The sequence below is a fragment of the Leguminivora glycinivorella genome, chromosome 12 (genome assembly GCF_023078275.1).
Source record: "Leguminivora glycinivorella isolate SPB_JAAS2020 chromosome 12, LegGlyc_1.1, whole genome shotgun sequence".
NCBI classification, from domain to species: Eukaryota; Metazoa; Arthropoda; class Insecta; order Lepidoptera; family Tortricidae; genus Leguminivora; species Leguminivora glycinivorella.
The window spans coordinates 3862599-3880649 of NC_062982.1; the positions used below are offsets into that span (position 1 = coordinate 3862599).

The 18051-nt window shown below is 37.8% G+C and overlaps 1 protein-coding gene across 2 annotated transcripts in view; it reads right to left on the reverse strand.

Moving 5' to 3' along the window:
• Positions 1–18051, reverse strand: part of LOC125231594 (low-density lipoprotein receptor-related protein 2) — a 490961-nt gene that overhangs the window by 320313 nt on the left and 152597 nt on the right. The window lies entirely within an intron of this gene.

The window sequence follows — 18051 nt, forward strand, 5'->3', positions numbered from 1 at the left end:
TCGTTCGACATTTGCTCAACTTATTCGAGATTTGGAAAATTCTTGGGAAAGTTCGGCACGCTTTAATCCTCAGGAGATTTGGCGCATTTTTCAAATTCCAATTGAATTTTTAAAATACGGTTCCAGTCTCTCGAGAATGCATTCCCCTCTAAGTGCTTTTAACATAACAAGATATTTTATTACAAGCTTTGCTGATAAAAATAAGACAACTTATTTCATACTAAGACAGAAGCAACAAACCACAAAGCGGTTTGGCAGAAGATATGTAATAGGGTTAAGCTTTACGTTCTGAATAAACTTTTTTTTTTATTAACACGACAACAAGCAAAACTTCAACGCCAACACACAAAGAGCTTTGCTTCATCATCCTCCTTGCGTTATCTCGGCATTTGCCACGGCTCCTGGGAGCCTGGGGTCCGCTTTGACAACTAATCCCAAGATTCAAACCTAGATTAGGTACGTCCAATTCCCAATGTATGTGTGAAATCCCCAATTCGCATTGGGCTAGTGTTGGAGCTATAATATATCCTCTGCCCTATTAAAAATGATAGGCATAATTATAAATATTATCTCATAAATATATTTAACTAGCTTTTGCCCGCGGCTTCGCTCGCGTTAGAAAGAGACAAAAAGTAGCCTATATCACTCTCCATCCCTTCAACTATCTCCACTTAAAAAATCACAACAATTCGTCGCTCCGTTTTGCCGTGAAGGACGGACAAACAAATAGACACACACACTTTCCCATTTATAATATTAGTATGGATTTATCCCAAGATTTGGCGTAGGCACTAGTTTTACGAAAGCGACTGCCATTGCCATCTGACCTTCCAACCCGAAAGGTAACTAACTAGACCTTATTGGAATTAGTCCGGTTTCCTCACGATGTTTTCCTTCACCGAAAAGCGACTGGCAAATATCAAATGACATTTCGCACATAAGTTCCGAAAAACTCATTGGTGCGAGCCGGGGTTCGAACCCGCGACCTCCTGAACTCAAGTCGCACGCACTTACCGCTAAAGCCTCCGCTCACATAAAGCGTTTTGATAGCGTAGCGTTAGCGGAGCGCAATGATAGCGGTGCGCCGGCGGAACGCTGGCGTTCCGCTCGCAATCCGCGCGCATTCCGCTCTCAATCCGCGCTCGTTAGTTCTCGCCGACGTCCGCTGGGCGCAACGCTAGCGTTCGTCCGGCGCACCGCTATCAATGCGCTCCGCTGACGCTCCGCCTACGCTCTCAAAACGCGCATGTGTGGCCGAGCTTTAAGTTACCAGCGCTTCAAAGAGCTTTGCTTAATGTGGGCATTTAGGGCTAGGTTGATCTGTAGTAATAAGTCCTAATATTTATTTATTTATCTAACCTACTCTTACAAGTTTTCAAAAGATTCCAATATCATTCAGAAACTGCATTACAGTGTACTAAGTGCACTCGCAAGGACACCGGACACTGCACCAGCTGCATTAACCTAATGGTCCTTAAGAAATTCAGTTTAAGAGGGTATCTGGTTATTTAATGGAGCGGCAAACTTGCCGCCATTTCTTAAGTGCTACTTATGATAGTTTTCATTAGTAATGGAATTGTGGAATTCCAAAGTTCGTGTAATTAAGGCGCGCGGTTGTTTAACCGTTTCTGTGCGGATGACACGAGAGGCGTGTTATCAAGGTTTTTATGTGTGGCGTATGACACGCGAGGCGTGTCATTTTAAAATCGATATAAGTTGATAAAGTTTCAAAATTTTCAATGTCCCTAAATCGAAAACCATTTCGAGATATACGCTTGTATAAATATATTTTTTAATATTTTCCGTATTTTTAGTGTAAAACATCTCAAAAATAGTTTAAAGGGGAAGTGACGTCAAATAGCTGATTTAGAGCTGCCACTATAACAAAAAAATCTTCCAGTTGGGTTGTCACTTGGGTTTGACAGTGACACTTGTTCGTAGCAAAGATATTAAAAATTTCATGGCTTAGTCTATGGTTCGTAGTCATTCACTATTGGTTGACAGTGACACTTGACAGTCAGACATACCGGACGTTTTATATAGAAGGGATTTTCTCATTAAAATAGCAGTTTTTGGAAAAATAAAAAAATACGTGTATCTTTTAGTATTGAGTTCTTTCAAACCAAACAATAAAAAATAGTACTCAAAAATATGAAATGTTGTCAGTTGTTCGTCGCCACAGCGTAAAATTTTCGAAAATGGAACACGCAACGAATCGGTTCAGAGGGTAGCGGACCGAGTCTCAGTATTTTCGAAATGTATAAGAGAGCTTTTAAAAAAAACAGTTTTTCACTCCCTAATTTTTACAATAAAAAATATATAAAGCTGACGTTTTTTATTTAGCTACGATTTAAAAATATGGTAAAAATTTGCATCCAAAACTGCGTGTATCGCATAAAACAGTCGCGCGATTTATTTATTTTCTACTGTTCGTTTGAAAAACAGCTTATCATTATTTTCGATAGATTTATTCGTTCTCGCTAAACGTTATTTCAGTGGAACAATTACAAGCCGTCGGTTGCAGCCATGTTTGTAAAAAGGTTTTGGGTAAATATAATATGTATTTTCAATTTAAACCTCTTAATTGAGTATGTGTGATTGCGGTGAGGACACGTGGAACTAATTTAATAAAACCGACCAAGAGCGTGTCGGGCCACGCTCAATGTAGGGTTCCGTAGTTTTCCGTATTTTTCTCAAAAACTACTAAACCTATCAAATTCAAAACAATTTTCCTAGAAAGTCTTTATAAAGTTCTACTTTTGTGATTTTTTTCATATTTTTTAAACTTATGGTTCAAAAGTTAGAGGGGGGGACACACTTTTTAGAGTTCCGTACCAAAAAGGTACAACAGGAACCCTTATGGTGCGACTCTGTCCGTCTGTCTGTCCGTCTGTCACATTCCTAAATATCTCGAGAACTACTAATGCTATCAACTTGAAATTTGGAATAGTTGTGAACATTGTGAACCTCTACAAATAGAAGGTATAATTTTTTTTAATTTATTAATTTTAATTGTAGAAAATGGCCAAAATGAAAGGGGGGCAAACTGTAAATTTCAAGTTACTAGGTCAAGTGGGGTATCGTTAGAAAGAGCTCAAATTGAACGTAAATAAACTATTTTTTATAATTTTTTTGTTGTGGAAAAAAAAAGAATTTTGAAGGAAAATGTAAAAAAAAAAAATACCCCCCCCCCCCCCTTATCTCCGAAGTTTACCAACGAAAAATTATGAAATTTTTAGGAAACATTGGTTTTATGCTAAATATTACAGGAAAAATATAATCGTGTTTGTATCTTGAAAACTTTTTTTTTTATTCACAAAAACTTTTCAGATTTTTACTTTTAATTTACCCACCTTTGCGGATGTATATAGTACTTCAAATTAATACCAGATGTTACGTAAATCATCTTCTTTCCAATAAAGTAAAAATTGTTTAAATCGGTTAACATTATAAAGAATAATCCCTGAAAAACCAACATACTATGGTCGCGCAAATTAGTTAGCGAATTCACAGAGAGATGGCGCTATACACAATAATGCTCATTAGTACCTATACTTTTGTCTTCTAGTCAAGTCGTTAGAGTTATGTGAAAACATGGGTTCCCCTTGTTTTGGCATAATTTTACAATCGAGAATTCTTTTTGGCATAATCTATATTGGCATAATTCACCTTTCGCATAATCTGTTATGGCATAGTATAGTTACGCATAATTTGTCTAGGCATATTTTTGTTTGTCCGAATATATTTCATGCATAAAGGTTATTCACCGAATGGTTTTTATGCATAAATTATTTCTGCATAACATGGTTTAGTGGAAATTTACTACGCAGAATTTTTATCATAGGTAATACTACTATATTAATGTTGCAGTTCTAACCTAACCGAAATTCTTGACAAAATGTTTTATTTGTTGAGGTCGCAGTTCTAACCTAACCAAACCGACTCTCTTAACAGCATTTAGTATGGGTGGATATTCTGATTTTAAGAAATATGCCAAATACAATTATGCGAATTAATTTTATTTGTAAAAACAATCGGCGTAAACAGAATTATGCGAACTTATTTTCGGACAATGTGTTATTCGTATTATTTTTGATTATGACAAATAAGTTTTCTGCCAAATTAACATTCGGCGAAAATCGATTATGCGAAGTCTGTTATGCGAAAATCGTTTCGGACAATTAAAGTTATGCCAAATAGAGGGAACCCGAAAACATGAGATTATTTTAACTGGGGAGTTTGAAAGTTTGTACGGAACCCTCGGTGGGCGAGTCCGACTCGCACTTGACCGGTTTTTTTTCCTTTAGGAGCAATTATTTCCGAAAATATTAATATTATCAAAAAACGATTTTAGTAAACCCTTATTCATTGTTAAATACCTATCCAACAATATATCACACGTTGGGGTTGGAATGAAAAAAAAAATCAGTCCCCACTTTACATGTAGGTAGGAGGGGTACCCTAACAAAACATTTTTTTCCACTTTTTATTTGACCACTTTGTCGGCTTTTATTTGAACAAAGTGCAAAAATAAAAAATGGAAAAAATTGTTTTATTAGGGTACCCCCCCTACATGTAAAGTGGGGGCTGATATTTTTTTCATTCCACCCCCACCGTGTGATATATTGTTGGATAGGTATTTAAACATGAATAAGAGTTTACTAAGATCGTTTTTTTTGATAATATTAATATTTTCGGAAATAATCGCTCTTAAAGGAAAAAAAGTGCGTCCCCCCCCTCTAACTTTTGAACCATATGTTTAAAAAATATGGAAAAAATCACAAAAGTAGAACTTTATAAAGACTTTCTAGGAAAATTATTTTGAACTTGATAGGTTCAGTAGTTTTTGAGAAAAATACGGAAAACTACGGAACCCTACACTGAGCGTGGCCCGACACGCTCTTGGCCGGTTTTTTTCATTAGACTTATATCCCACTTAACCCTACAGGTCTTATAACACCGATTCTTTTTTTTTGGCTTTTTCTAGTGGGTAAGTGACAATATACCAAAATATCCCGAAAAATCCGGGGGTAAAAGTTTTTGCATTTAACGTTTTAAGAATGGAGGATGATCGTGGCGCGAAAAGGGCGTCTCTCAGTAGGACGGAGGCCAAGTGGACGACCTAGATATCGTTGAGGTGATGCCGTTGAAGCGGATCTGCACGATCTCCAAGCATACAACTGGAGGGACGTCGCTAAGGATCGGGATGATTCGCGTGCACTCGTGTCGGAGGCCAAGACTCATTTTGGGTCGCTGCGCCGATAAGTAGTAGAAGTAGGGTTATCTGGGATATTGACCGTGACCATTTTCCGTGATCACAATGCATACAAGTGCGTCGAAATATCGGGAGCTCGACAGAAATAAAATAGGTAATCACGGTCTATATCCCGGTCAATATAAGTCTAATTTTCAATTAAAGTATATTGTTTTAGCAAGAGACGGTTATTCAGCAGGAATTCACATAGGCTTGACAGGCTTACAAGACATGTATTGTAACAAATGAAATATTATAATGGGTAATTTTGATCAAAGATAAGTTGTCGTGAGACATACATATTGACCTTATCCTACATCTTCTAAATATATAAAGGAAATTGACTGACTGACATGTCAACACACAGCCGAAACCGCTGGTCCTAAGAGATTCCACGTATGTTTCTTATAAGGTGTAGTGGAGCACTAAGGAACGATTTAAAAAAAATCACGTCCTAAGTGGGTAAAATGGGGGTCCAAATTCCAACATTTGAATAAGATTCTTTTTAGTATATGCGGGCGAAGCCTCGGGAAAAAGCTAGTTTTTAACCCCCGACGCAAAAACGACGGGGTGTTATAAGTTTGAAGTGTCTGTCTGTGTGTATGTCTGTCTGTCTGTCTGTCTGTCTGTTTGTCTGTCTGTCTGTCTGTGTGTGTGTCTGTCTGTGGCATCGTAGCTCCCGAACGGATGAACCGATTTGGATTTAGTTTTTTTTGGCTGAAAGCTGAGTGAGTATGAACACTCCCGTTCTTAGCCATGTTTCATGAAAATCGGTCTACTATGTCACGGTCGGAAGTTTTTTCAAAATTTTAATTTTGTGGTTATAAATATTACCCTACGTTTCGTTTACTAAATCGCTTAAATCTTACTAAGATATTCTCATAAAAACAACTTACTCAACAACTTACAAACAGTTCCATCTATTACAAAAATATTCTTATTTCTAAGTACACTGTACAGTCAACCCATTATTAGAATCCTAGGACCTAGGCCACTCTAGAACCCTATCGCATTGACACCGTGCTTAATTTGCTATAGAAGTCAGTTTGACATTTACTGTGAAAGAGTTCTACAATGGCCTAGGATCCAGATTGGTTAACTGTATATACTATTATGCAGATTACTCTGCTTCACCTTTACACCATTATGCAGTTCATACAGAGCCAGGAATATGTGCATATTGTGCATCTCAAGTGCAAATAGAAACAAAATATGCGCATGTTACGAGCTAAAACAGTCTGTGTCGAGAAATGTGACTGTGAGCAGCTTTGTTCGGTGCGAGAAGGTGATAGTGTAACAATTTCAAAATTTAATAGAAAATGGAAATATACACGGTCACAGTATAATAAAGAGTACTATCGTACAGTATGGCCACTCGCTCTCCCCGCTGAAAATGCCGCCCACCCCCTCTCGGTTGCCTCACAGTTACCCCCTGTCAAAAACGCGAACAGGCGACATGTCATATTTCACTCACACAAGCATTTACGCGTACGCGTTCACCAACATGAGCTTAGACTATGTGATAGGAACGCGCCTCTTTCATATATTTGATCGCCAGTGTCCGAGGTGTGCTGTAACTAAGTTGTAGTCGGATGATTTTACCATACAATAATATAGGCAGTGAACTGAGAGGCGAAACTACGGTAACCGTTGAATATGACAGGCAGGGTGAGGCAACCCGCTGGCGGTGAGATGACCCGAATCTCGAAACCTGCATTCGGCAACCCGAACGCTCAGCTTGAGGCGGTCTCGGACTTAACTTTGTACAAGTGTGTATCAGATACATTGGAGCTGCCATAGCTCTCACAAATATCGAAGCACGCACGTTAAGACGCTACAGGAGCGAAAATGCTAAAATGGAAAGGAGCCCTCCTTTCAATTTGGGAATTATAGTTAAATATACTAGTGTTAAAAACTAGATTTATCTACAAAAAATTGTCCATCCAGAACAACTCAGTTAAAAGATATTGCTTTCGACTGTTTCCTCCTTCAAACCTTAATCAATCATGATGAAATTTGAGAACCTGAATAACAATGAAAATAAATTGTCTGTGTAGTACCGTTTAGTTTTTTTGACTAATTGTTACCAATTTTGAATACCACACCTTTTTCTGCGCCATAATCAACAAGGCCGTTTTTGGAAATTTTTGATTGGCTCTAGCGTCTTTAAAAATAACAATATCAAAAAAATCAAAACGGTCCGACACAGATAACAATTATAATAATCTGTGTTGAAAAAATCAGTGCTCTATCTTCAAAACCCAAGGAGGAAATAGTCGAGAGCGTTTGTATGGAGAATTGATCCCTCCTGTATGGTCTTAAGTCACGCCAGTCAGATATAAAAGATGAACAACCCTATCTAGAGCTAATACCTAACGTATCGAATCTCAGTTATTTTAGAACTACATCCAACTTCTGAGCCATAAACCGTGTCGCAAGCGCATCACTGCATCGTGGGAACACTTTCACTGCATCTTCATAATAAGCAGAAACGACGTAACCGACATATGAACTAATAAAAAATGCGCTTTGATTATCAACTATTTGTAGTTGTTTTAAGGTTGACAATAACGTGTGTCTGGTTATTGTTGATGTGGATGTGATCTACGTCTTCTTTGTAATCAAAAACGACGTAACCGACATATGAACTAACAAGTTAATGTACTTTGATTATGAACTAAATGAGGTTGTTATAAGGTTTACAATAATGTGTTTAGTGGTTGTTGATGTGTTTGTGAGCTGAGTTCATTTTATTGTAGGTTAGATTGTACAACGTTTACGTTTAAGAAATATTTATAATACTAAACTGCTTTAATAAAATTTTAACCACTGTTGTAATGTGTTTAGAAAAGTTAGAAGTGACTTAAAATTTGTATAAATATTATCCATACTAATATTATAAATGGACAAATTACATTAATTTACATTAATTTTTACAAGAACAAATGACTTGCTTCTTTAATTTAATGTCATGATATCACGTCAATACACATTATGATAGTATTTAATAGGTGGCGCTAAAAATTGAGATACGATTCTTAGTATGAAGATCCATATATCCTTATATTCTTAGTATGAAGATCCATGCGAATATTATAAATGGAAAAGTGTGTGTGTCTGTTTGTTTGTCCGTCCTTCACCGCAAAACGGAGCGACGAATTGTCGTGATTTTTTAAGTGGAGATAGTTGAAGGGATGGAGAGTGACATAAGCTATTTTTTGTCTCTTTCTAATGCGAAGGAAGCCGCGGGCAAAAGCTATAGCTTACCTATAAATGATATTTTAATTTAGACAGGCCTATGTCACTCGCTCGCGGTCGCGCGGTAATTACCTACACGCTAGCCGTTCATTCGAATGAACAAGTGGCAGAGGGGCGCCACGCGCCCGTCTGTGTACCTACTATTCTTCTGATTTTTAACCCCCGACGCAAAAACGAAGGGGTGTTATATTATAAGTTTGACGTGTCTGTCTGTGTGTATGTCTGTCTGTTTGTCTGTCTGTTTGTGTGTGTGTCTGTCTGTGGCATCGTAGCGCTCGAACGGATGAACCGATTTTGATTTAGTTTTTTTATCTGAAAGCTGAGTTAGTCGGGAGTGTTCTTAGCCATGTTTCATGAAAATCGGTCCACTAGGTCGCGGTCGGGGGTTTTTTCAAAATTTTAATTTTTTACGTAGTAACTTATTAGTATTAGTTAAATAAAGCGTAGGTATTTGTCGTGTTGCAGACAAGTGAGGAATCTGTTACGTTAGTCCATCGTATTAGGCCACGTCTTTGCCTGCACGCGTGCGGTCCGTTTGTTAATGTAGGTTCCTTTAATATAAAAATGTAGGTAAGAATTTAGAATGGCGGCGTTTTGTGAACATCAAAGGAGTGAGCCTTCTGTACTTGTACTATTATATATTCTGTGGTATATCCTAATCTATACGCATGACAGCTCACCTTTTACGGACACGCTCTATTGGCCATCGCTATTTCTATAATGATTCGCTATTAAAGTTCCATCCTTCAAAAATAACTGATATTATATGATACTTATTACCAAGACGATAAGGTTCAAAGATGGTCAAATAAGTAACTATCAATTTCATAACTGAGGTAACGAGTATACGTTCCGAATTGTGTATTTGTGAAATGTTATTATGAAACTTGTTGTACGAATGTTATTATGAAAGAATCTATTACCACAGAATATATAATAGTACAAGTACAGAAGGCTCAATAGAGTCAATAGGGCAGTAAGTACCTATGGACTAGAGCCCAAAGCCGCCAGACCTTCCTCAATGTAGATGTAGAGTTCGTATCTACGTTTAATTCGGCCCGTCGGCCATTATTATAATATTTTTTTTTATACTACGTCGGTGGCAAACAAGCGTACGGCCCGCCTGATGGAAAGCGGTCACCGTAACCTATGGACGCCTGCAACTCAAAGAGTGTCACATGCGCGTTATCACCCCATTAGAAACTTGTACATTCCCTTTTGCTGCGTTAAATACACAGCAAAAAGGAGTGCACAAGTTCCAAGGAGGGTTCGGGTTGCCGACGACTCAAAGGACAATAGACGGAATAAGTCAGTTCCGTAAGTCCTCCCGTCATCAGCACACCACACCCTCGTTGAGCTTTGGCAGCCTTACTCACCGGCAGGAACACAACACTATGAGTAGGGTCTAGTGCTATTTGGCTGCGGTCTTCTGTAAGGCGGAGGTACTTCCCCAGTTGGGCTCTGCTCTAGATTCGAGCGAGATGATATCCGCTGTGCTGTGCCCTACCACACAAAGCGGAATATCATTCGCTATGCCCTACCCCCTTTACAATTATTTATTATTTTGCTATAAGGCTAGGCTAGGCTTTTGCTATTTGTCACTCCATCGTAGGCCACGTCTTTGCCTTTGGCTAGTCTGTGGTCAAGAGTAAGCCCATTTATAATAAAAAAAAAAATAAAAAAAATAAGGTTTTTTTTTTTAACAGCAACGTCAGCAACCATCCGGGCATTTATTAATACTGATAATAATATGATCTATTAGCAATCTTTAGCGCATAATTAGTTAAATTAACTGCTAAATTATTTTTCTCAAACATGGTATGAAATATTGATGTTATGTGCCTTATAATTGGCAGCGAAGTATGACGTTGCAGGTGCGGCTAGGACGATTGATAGATAATGGAATTTCATACAAACCTTGCAGGCCAAGGCCGGCAAAGTCCTCTTTTTTAATTTCCAAACACAGATAATTGTGACATAACATCCAGGTATTTAGCCAATTAAAAAAAAAACTATAAGGGGCTTTATAGACGTGCCAACTGCAACTGGTACGGGCCCTAGACAATATTTGATTTAGGGTGCGTTTTCATACAAAAAAAAAATTTTTCGTTTTTTTTTAATTTTTTTTTTTACTTTTTGTTTTTTTATAAGCGTATACGTGGTATTAAAGGGGAACGAAAATTCGATTATTTTTGCGCTACGACGCACCGTTTAGGAGATACAGCCATCCAAAGTTACTATTTTCAGTAGACTTTATTTATTTCATACCATGTTTGAGAAAAGCACTATACATACCTCGGCGGGAAATGGGGTTGCCCGCCTCAGACCTATCCTGTCTATATGTCTTCGGCCGGCAACCCCCTTTGTCCCAGCCTCTGTAGTAATGTACTATTTCCGTAATCCGCACATTCAATGTACCTCGTGCAGTTTGTAATTAGCATTACATTACTCACATAGCTAATACTTATGAGCTTTCATTACCTCCAAGCGTCCATATTCTACGGTGACTGCTTACCGTCGAGCGGCCCTTATACTTGTTTTCCACCGTGTATATAATAACAAAAAATAAAACATGTTTTACGCGTGTCATTTGAAGAGTTCCCTCGATTTCTCCAAGATCCCATCATCAGACCCCGACTTGGTGCCAATGGGACCATCTCGGGGTTATACCTGATCTATTGAAAAAAAAAATTTGTAAATCGGTTCAAGATTCTCGGAGATATCGAGTAACATACATACAAAAAAAAACATTCAGTCGAATTGAGAACCTCCTCCTTTTTTTTTAAGTCGGTTAAAAAAAAACATTCAGTCTAATTGAGAACTCCTCCTTTTTTTGAAGTCGGTTAAAAAATAGCTGTAAGGTACACCGGGACAAAAATCGACTGGGGGGCAATTTTTAATTATTACACTATTAAGTTGAGTCCCACATGACTGAACACGCGTGTCATATACATTATAACCAGTGGGACACTCTGATTAATAATGCAAACAATAATAAAACATGGAAAAAAATGCATGGATCAGTTGCATTTGTTCCCCAGTCGAAATTGCCCCGCTGTACCTTACGTCTATTTAGTAAGCTTGCGTTGCCTTTAGCAATATATTGCTATGATAAATCACTATTTATTTAAATCATATTCAGCCCCACAGACACTGAACGAATCAAGCCCATGGCTATTAAGAAACAGGCCCCGTAGCCGAATGGCATTTCTCCGACGTCAAACGAAAACGAAACGTAGTCCGGCTCTATCGCTCTTGCGTATTGGCGCGACAGAGCCGGACTACGTTTCGTTTTCGTTTGGCGTCGGAGAAATGCCATTCGGCTACGGGGCCTGGTATTAATATGCCGTATAAGTAAATTGAATTATGGGACACACTAAGCCACAGTGAAAATAGTAAATACTAGCTCTTGCCCGCGGCTTCGCTCGAGTTAAATTCGAAAATTACTGAATGCTCCATACAAACTACCAGCCCCCATTTTAGGAAAGTGGTGGGTTAGAAGGAGACAAAAATTAGCCTAAGTCCCTCTCCATCCCTTCAAGTATATATACTTAAAAAATCACGTCAATTACGACAAAGACGGACAAACAAACAGACACACACACTTTCCCCTTTATAATAATATTAGTATGGATTTTCTTGCGACATTCATATTAATTAAGGTCTGATTTACACGGCGTGCGAACTCGCATGCGATTTTAGTTATTGGGGTCTGTTGAGGTTACATACAATTTAGCAGTCATCAAATATCGCAATGTAATAAAACTCGTATGCTAAACGGGGCCTTAGACGGTACGAGAACTCGCATACGAGTTTTATTACATTGCGGTACTTGACGGCTGCAAAATTGTATGTAACCTCAGCAGCCCGCAATGTAACTAAAATAGCATGCGAATTCGCACGCCGTTTAAATCAGGCCTAAATGGGCCCTAATTCTCTCAGAACTGAGATTTCAAGTCTTTTGAATTTAATACCTATGTAAAATTTCCACTCATTACGTATTCGTATGAAACTTTCCTTTTTTGTTACCAGATTTAACAGATTTCTTTTTTGTTTCCAGATTTTCTATACATTTTCGGTAACAAAAAAGAGAAATTTCATACAAACTTCCTAGGACATTCTAGAAGACCTTGCTCGCCATCATGTTCTCTACCGTCCTATCAATTTTTGTTATCAATATATCGAAGATGTGATCCAAATGTACAAACTTTTTGAGAATTGAATTCCATGAAATAGTCTACCGTTGTCCCGAACAAATAGTTGGGGAGTTTATTGAAAAACCTTAAATTTTTTGACCAAAGCATGAAACTTGGCACAGTTGTTCCTTATATCAAAATAAGCCGATTAAGATCGGGAGCCTTCGGGAGCCTCCCCCCTGGGGCCCGGGAGGGGGGGTCAAAGTACCGCTTCACCCGGCTTGTTTTGAAAAATTCTAACTTACCCCGTTTAGTTAATAGGTCATGTTTGGTATCGTTTTCGAGTAAATCAATAACGTAGAATTCGTTTTCAGTACTAAAATTATCATTTAATGGTAAATAAAATAAAAAAAAATTAAAAAATTTGAAATTTTCATCCATGATTTACAAATTCAAGTCATCATAAATGACAAACTGTTTGCTTTTTCTATAAATAAAAAATACGACATGATAGCCTATTTAATATAGATTATAAAAAATATAACTTTTATCCACCTTTACTAACGTTAAGTTCCACAAAAAAATTACTTTAAGACGCGCGGCGTCGGTACACCGCGAGCGTAATTTTAAAATGCCTTTATTTTAGAAACTCTATTAGACCCCGTTTAGTTATTAGGTCATGTTTGATATCGTTTTCGAGTAAATCAATAACGTAGAATTCATTTTTGGTACTAAAATTATAATTTAATGGTAAGTAAAATAAAAAAAAATTAAAAAATTTGAAATTTTCATCCATGATTTACAAATTCAAGTCATCATAAATGACAAACTGTTTGCTTTTTCTATAAATAAAAAATATGATAAGAAAGCCTATTTAATATAGATTATAAAAAATATAACTTTTATTCACCTTCACAAACGTTAAGTTCCACTAAAAAATTACTTTAAGACGCGCGGCGTCGGGACGTCGCGAGCGTAATTTTAAAATACCTCTATTTTAAAATCTCTATTAGACCCGGTTTAGCTATTAGGTCATGTTTGATATAGTTTTCGAGTAAATTAATAACAAAGAATTTATTTTTGGTACTACAATTATAATTTAATTGTAAATAAATTAAAAAAAAAATCATCTATAATTTGCAAATTCAAGTCAACAAAAATGTCAACCGTTTGCTTTTTCTCTTATGTCACCAAACATCCAGACGAGTTTGGTGGAAACTTCCTTCACGAACTGCTTGGTGTCTGATGACCATGGTCCAAATGTTTCAAATGCAATTGCCGCAAATATGTAGTTGTTTTTTAAAAATGCATATTTGCGCGTTTAAACTGGGCGTTTTGCAGCAGCAGTCTCTGGTTTCTGGGCCGAGCGTTAGACGTTGGACGGAGCCAAGGTATCCACACAGGTCACGCCCCACGCCAAGGGTCGTCCCAGAAACCAAGGCAAAAGCAAGCAACCATCAGGCCGCTTTCCGTCTGCTGCTGACAAGCCGACAGGTTCGAGGGTTGTCGGCATGTTCGCTGTGCCGAGAGCCTTGCGGATTAAATCGTTAAGTGCAGTGTGTCACAAAATTCGGCCAGCAATAGACTGGCAGTGGAGTCCGTGGTGTCCTAATGCGTCGGCAGCAAGGGTGTGGTTGGCATGTCTTTAGCCCCAGTCTTAGACAAATGGCAGTATATGATGAAGTAAGGCAGCCTCGGAAGGAGGTATGTTCTCCAAGTGTCGATCTTTTCTAGTAAAGAGGTTCTTCCGGCACTCATTCACTGTTGCGTAAGGACCCTTGATCTGAAACAATATGTGCATTGTCATTTTATTTAAACAGATTCTGCAACTATCAAATTACAACATTTTGGTGGATCACCTTCACTATTACACACTTACCTATCATACAAAATAATTACAAACTTTAGTAGAATCTGATTAGCCTATCTATGATATTGCTCTATCTCGTAATAGTTTGAAGCCTTGGGTGGCCATGTTTCTCCCTTGTTGATCGTTTCAAGCTGCGTTTATCGTACCTATCCCATACTATGTCTAATCTAGAAACGTTTTCTTTTGGCTTTGAAGCTTAGCCAGGCCACTCAAGGTGTCAAACTATTACAAGATGGAGCAATATCAGAGGCAAATCAGATTCTACTAAAGTTTGTAATAATTTTCTATGATACGTAACGTAAGTGGGTAATACTGAAGGTTACGTGATCCACCAAAAAGTTGTAATTTGATAGTTGTAGACTCTAAAATGATAATGCACATATTGTTTCAGACCAAGTCGTTGCGCAACGGTGAATGAGTGGTCGAAGTACCTACCTCTTTAGGTACCAAAAAAGATCGACAATTGGAGAACATACCTCCTTCGGAGGCTGCCTTGGATCAGCATATACTGCGCACAGTGTACCAGGGGCCCATTTCTCGAAGCTACAAGTTACAATTTTCAACTGGTTGTCAATGTCTAATATGACAAGTTGGAAAGAGACTTCCGCTTGTAACTTGTAACTTTCAGTTTTGGGAAATGGGACTCAGGGCGTTCTTGTTTGGAACGCCCTGAGTCCCATGAACGCCTGACCGTTGGCGTTGGTGCCACACCAAAATTTGCCAAGTCCGTCTTCTTGGGGATGGAAGGAAGAAGGAGACGAATGGGTACCACACTGGTCAGACAACACTGAAGTGGCCAGTATATGCTTAGAAGTTACAAGATGTAAATGTAAATCAGGTTGCAAAAACCGATGCAACTGCATAAAGAGGGTAGAGCCTTTTTTATGCAGTTCCATATGTACCCAGCTATGTTTTTGTGAAGGGAATGTATAGTATGAGTATGAGTATGAGTAATCTGTCAATTAGGACACCACAGACTAAACTATAAGTGCTAACTTTTCAGTGTTGGATACTCTATGGCAGTTCCGACTCAATTATAATAAGCTCATTATAATTGACTTTAGTTAACTATAATAATTTCAAAAATAGAACTTCATACAATTTCTATACTAATTTGCGATACCTGGCAAATTTTCCTGCATCTGAAACACATCTTTTTTATCTGTCGCGTTATCGGCCAATCAGAGACGGTTATTACAAACAATTGGTTGCTAGGTAATTCGATGTTGATACAACGGTGAACGACTCTATTGACATTAATTTTAACTTGCATGAATGGTGATATTTCCGTCCATTGATGATGAAGATGATGACTCGTAGAAAAAGTATTGTATACAATAGTGATATAATTAAGCTTTTCACTCTCATACCGTACTACACATGGTACTCGACTGAAAAGTTTTGTATTATTATCACGATTGTATAAAATACTATTATATAAATTTCTTTCAGGATTCACTACAATGAATAAATAACAGGTACAGTCGGTCTTTAGATCGTGTGGTCCGACCCGAGTGTTGCCGTTGTCGACACGTCAATAATAATGAATCTTTTTCTATTTATGCATTAACACACCTCTGACACTGGCGATCAAATATATGAAAGAGGCGCGTTCCCCGCAGACAGTCTAAGCTCGCGTAGGTGAACGCGTACTATCCTTTTTGAATAGGCTTTAATATCATATTTTTATATTTATAGAAAAAGCAAACCGTTTGACATTTATCGTGACTTGAATTTGCAACTCACAGAAAATGTTTTTTTTTTATTTCATTTAACATTAAATGGTCATTTTAGTACCAAAACTAAATTCTACGTTATTAATTTACTCGAAAACGATACTAAATATGACCTAATAGCTAAACGGGTTCTAATAGAGTTTTTTAAAATAAAGGTATTATAAAATTACGCTCGCGGCGTCCCGACGCCGCGCGGCTTAAAGTTTTTTTTATGAAACTTAACGTTAGTAAAGGTGGGTAAAAGTTATATTATTCATAATCTATATTAAATAGGCTTTCATATTATATTTTTTATTTGTAGAAAAAGCAAACAGTTTGACATTTATGATGACTTGAATTTGTAAATCGTAGATGAAAATTTCAAACTTTTAATTTTTTTTTATTTTATTTACCATTATATCATAATTTTAGTACCAAAAATGAATTCTACGTTATTGATTTACTCGAAAACGATACCAAACATGACCTATGAACTAAACGGGCTATGTTAGAATTTTTCAAAGCAAGCCGGGTAAAGCGGTACTTTGACCCCCCCTCCCGAGCCCCAGGGGGGAGGCTCCCGAAGGCTCCCGATCTTAATCGGCTTATTTTGATATAAGGAACAACTGTGCCAAGTTTCATGCTTTGGTCAAGAAAAAGAAGGTTTGGCCTCTTTTTGTCGATAAACGTCCCCACTAAAACGCAAATTTTATAAAATTACCTATGTAAGAGGATCTTTATCTACGGCATTGTGCACAATCCATACTAATAAATGGGAAAGTGTGTGTGTCTGTTTGTTTGTCCGTCTTTCACGGCAAAACGGAGCGACGAATTGACGTGATTTCTTAGGTGGAGATAGTTGAAGGGATGGAGCACTTGACATAGGGTACTGTTTGTCTCTTTCTAACGCGAGCGAAGCCGCGGGCAAAAGCTAGTTTATGTGTAAAAAAATCGCAACACACAAAATAGAATGCGTTTGAACGTAACAAGTAATTTAGTAGCTATAGCTAAACCTAGTACAGAAAGCCTTAGAAAGTAAGTTATACGGACTCATAACCCTTTACTTTAAAAAACAACACTAGAGAGAGAAAAACACTCAGTACTGATAGGAAGTGTCAACACCACAAGTGTTCCCCGAGGCACTACTGAATAGCGCAGCTTAGCACTCTATCCATACAAATCATCTATCTCTATTCAAATATGTAAAGAAAAAACAACCATATCTCCTTTAGATTAAAGCCCGTCTTTGAAGCACGCGCGCAGTAAGATAAGAGTTTTTGAAAGTTGTTGAAAACTTGTGTTAGTAATATCTATAAGGAACCATCATTGGTAACTATAATACTGAAATTTCAACGTAATAGCTTCAATTTAAAGTATAAATTTGAACAACACGCGGCAAACTCTTAAGAGTTTGCGAAAGCTAGATTAAACGCTTCCTTAGTCTCATGTGGAGTACTCAGCTCTTTAGACATTCGCTATTCAAAATGAACTCTAAAACTTCTTGGTATAGTTTAAACTTGAACACCGCGCGTTCTTATTTAGGTACGAGTTCGCTAAAGTTACAGTTCTTGTACCTTCACGACCAGGGGCCCGTTTCTCAAAAGGTACAAGCCTTGTATCAGGGGCGGCTCACTCCGCGATTGTATCGCCGCGCTACAAGTACATGCTGGCGGCCGCGAATTCGCGGCCTAATCAGGGGTGGCGCGCGTTCTCACGGAACGCACGTTCGCACTTTCTATTGTTACTTTACGTCGCGAGTTTTTTAAGGTTCATATACGATGTCCACGTGTGGAATGGCTAAAAATGCATAGTTAAAGA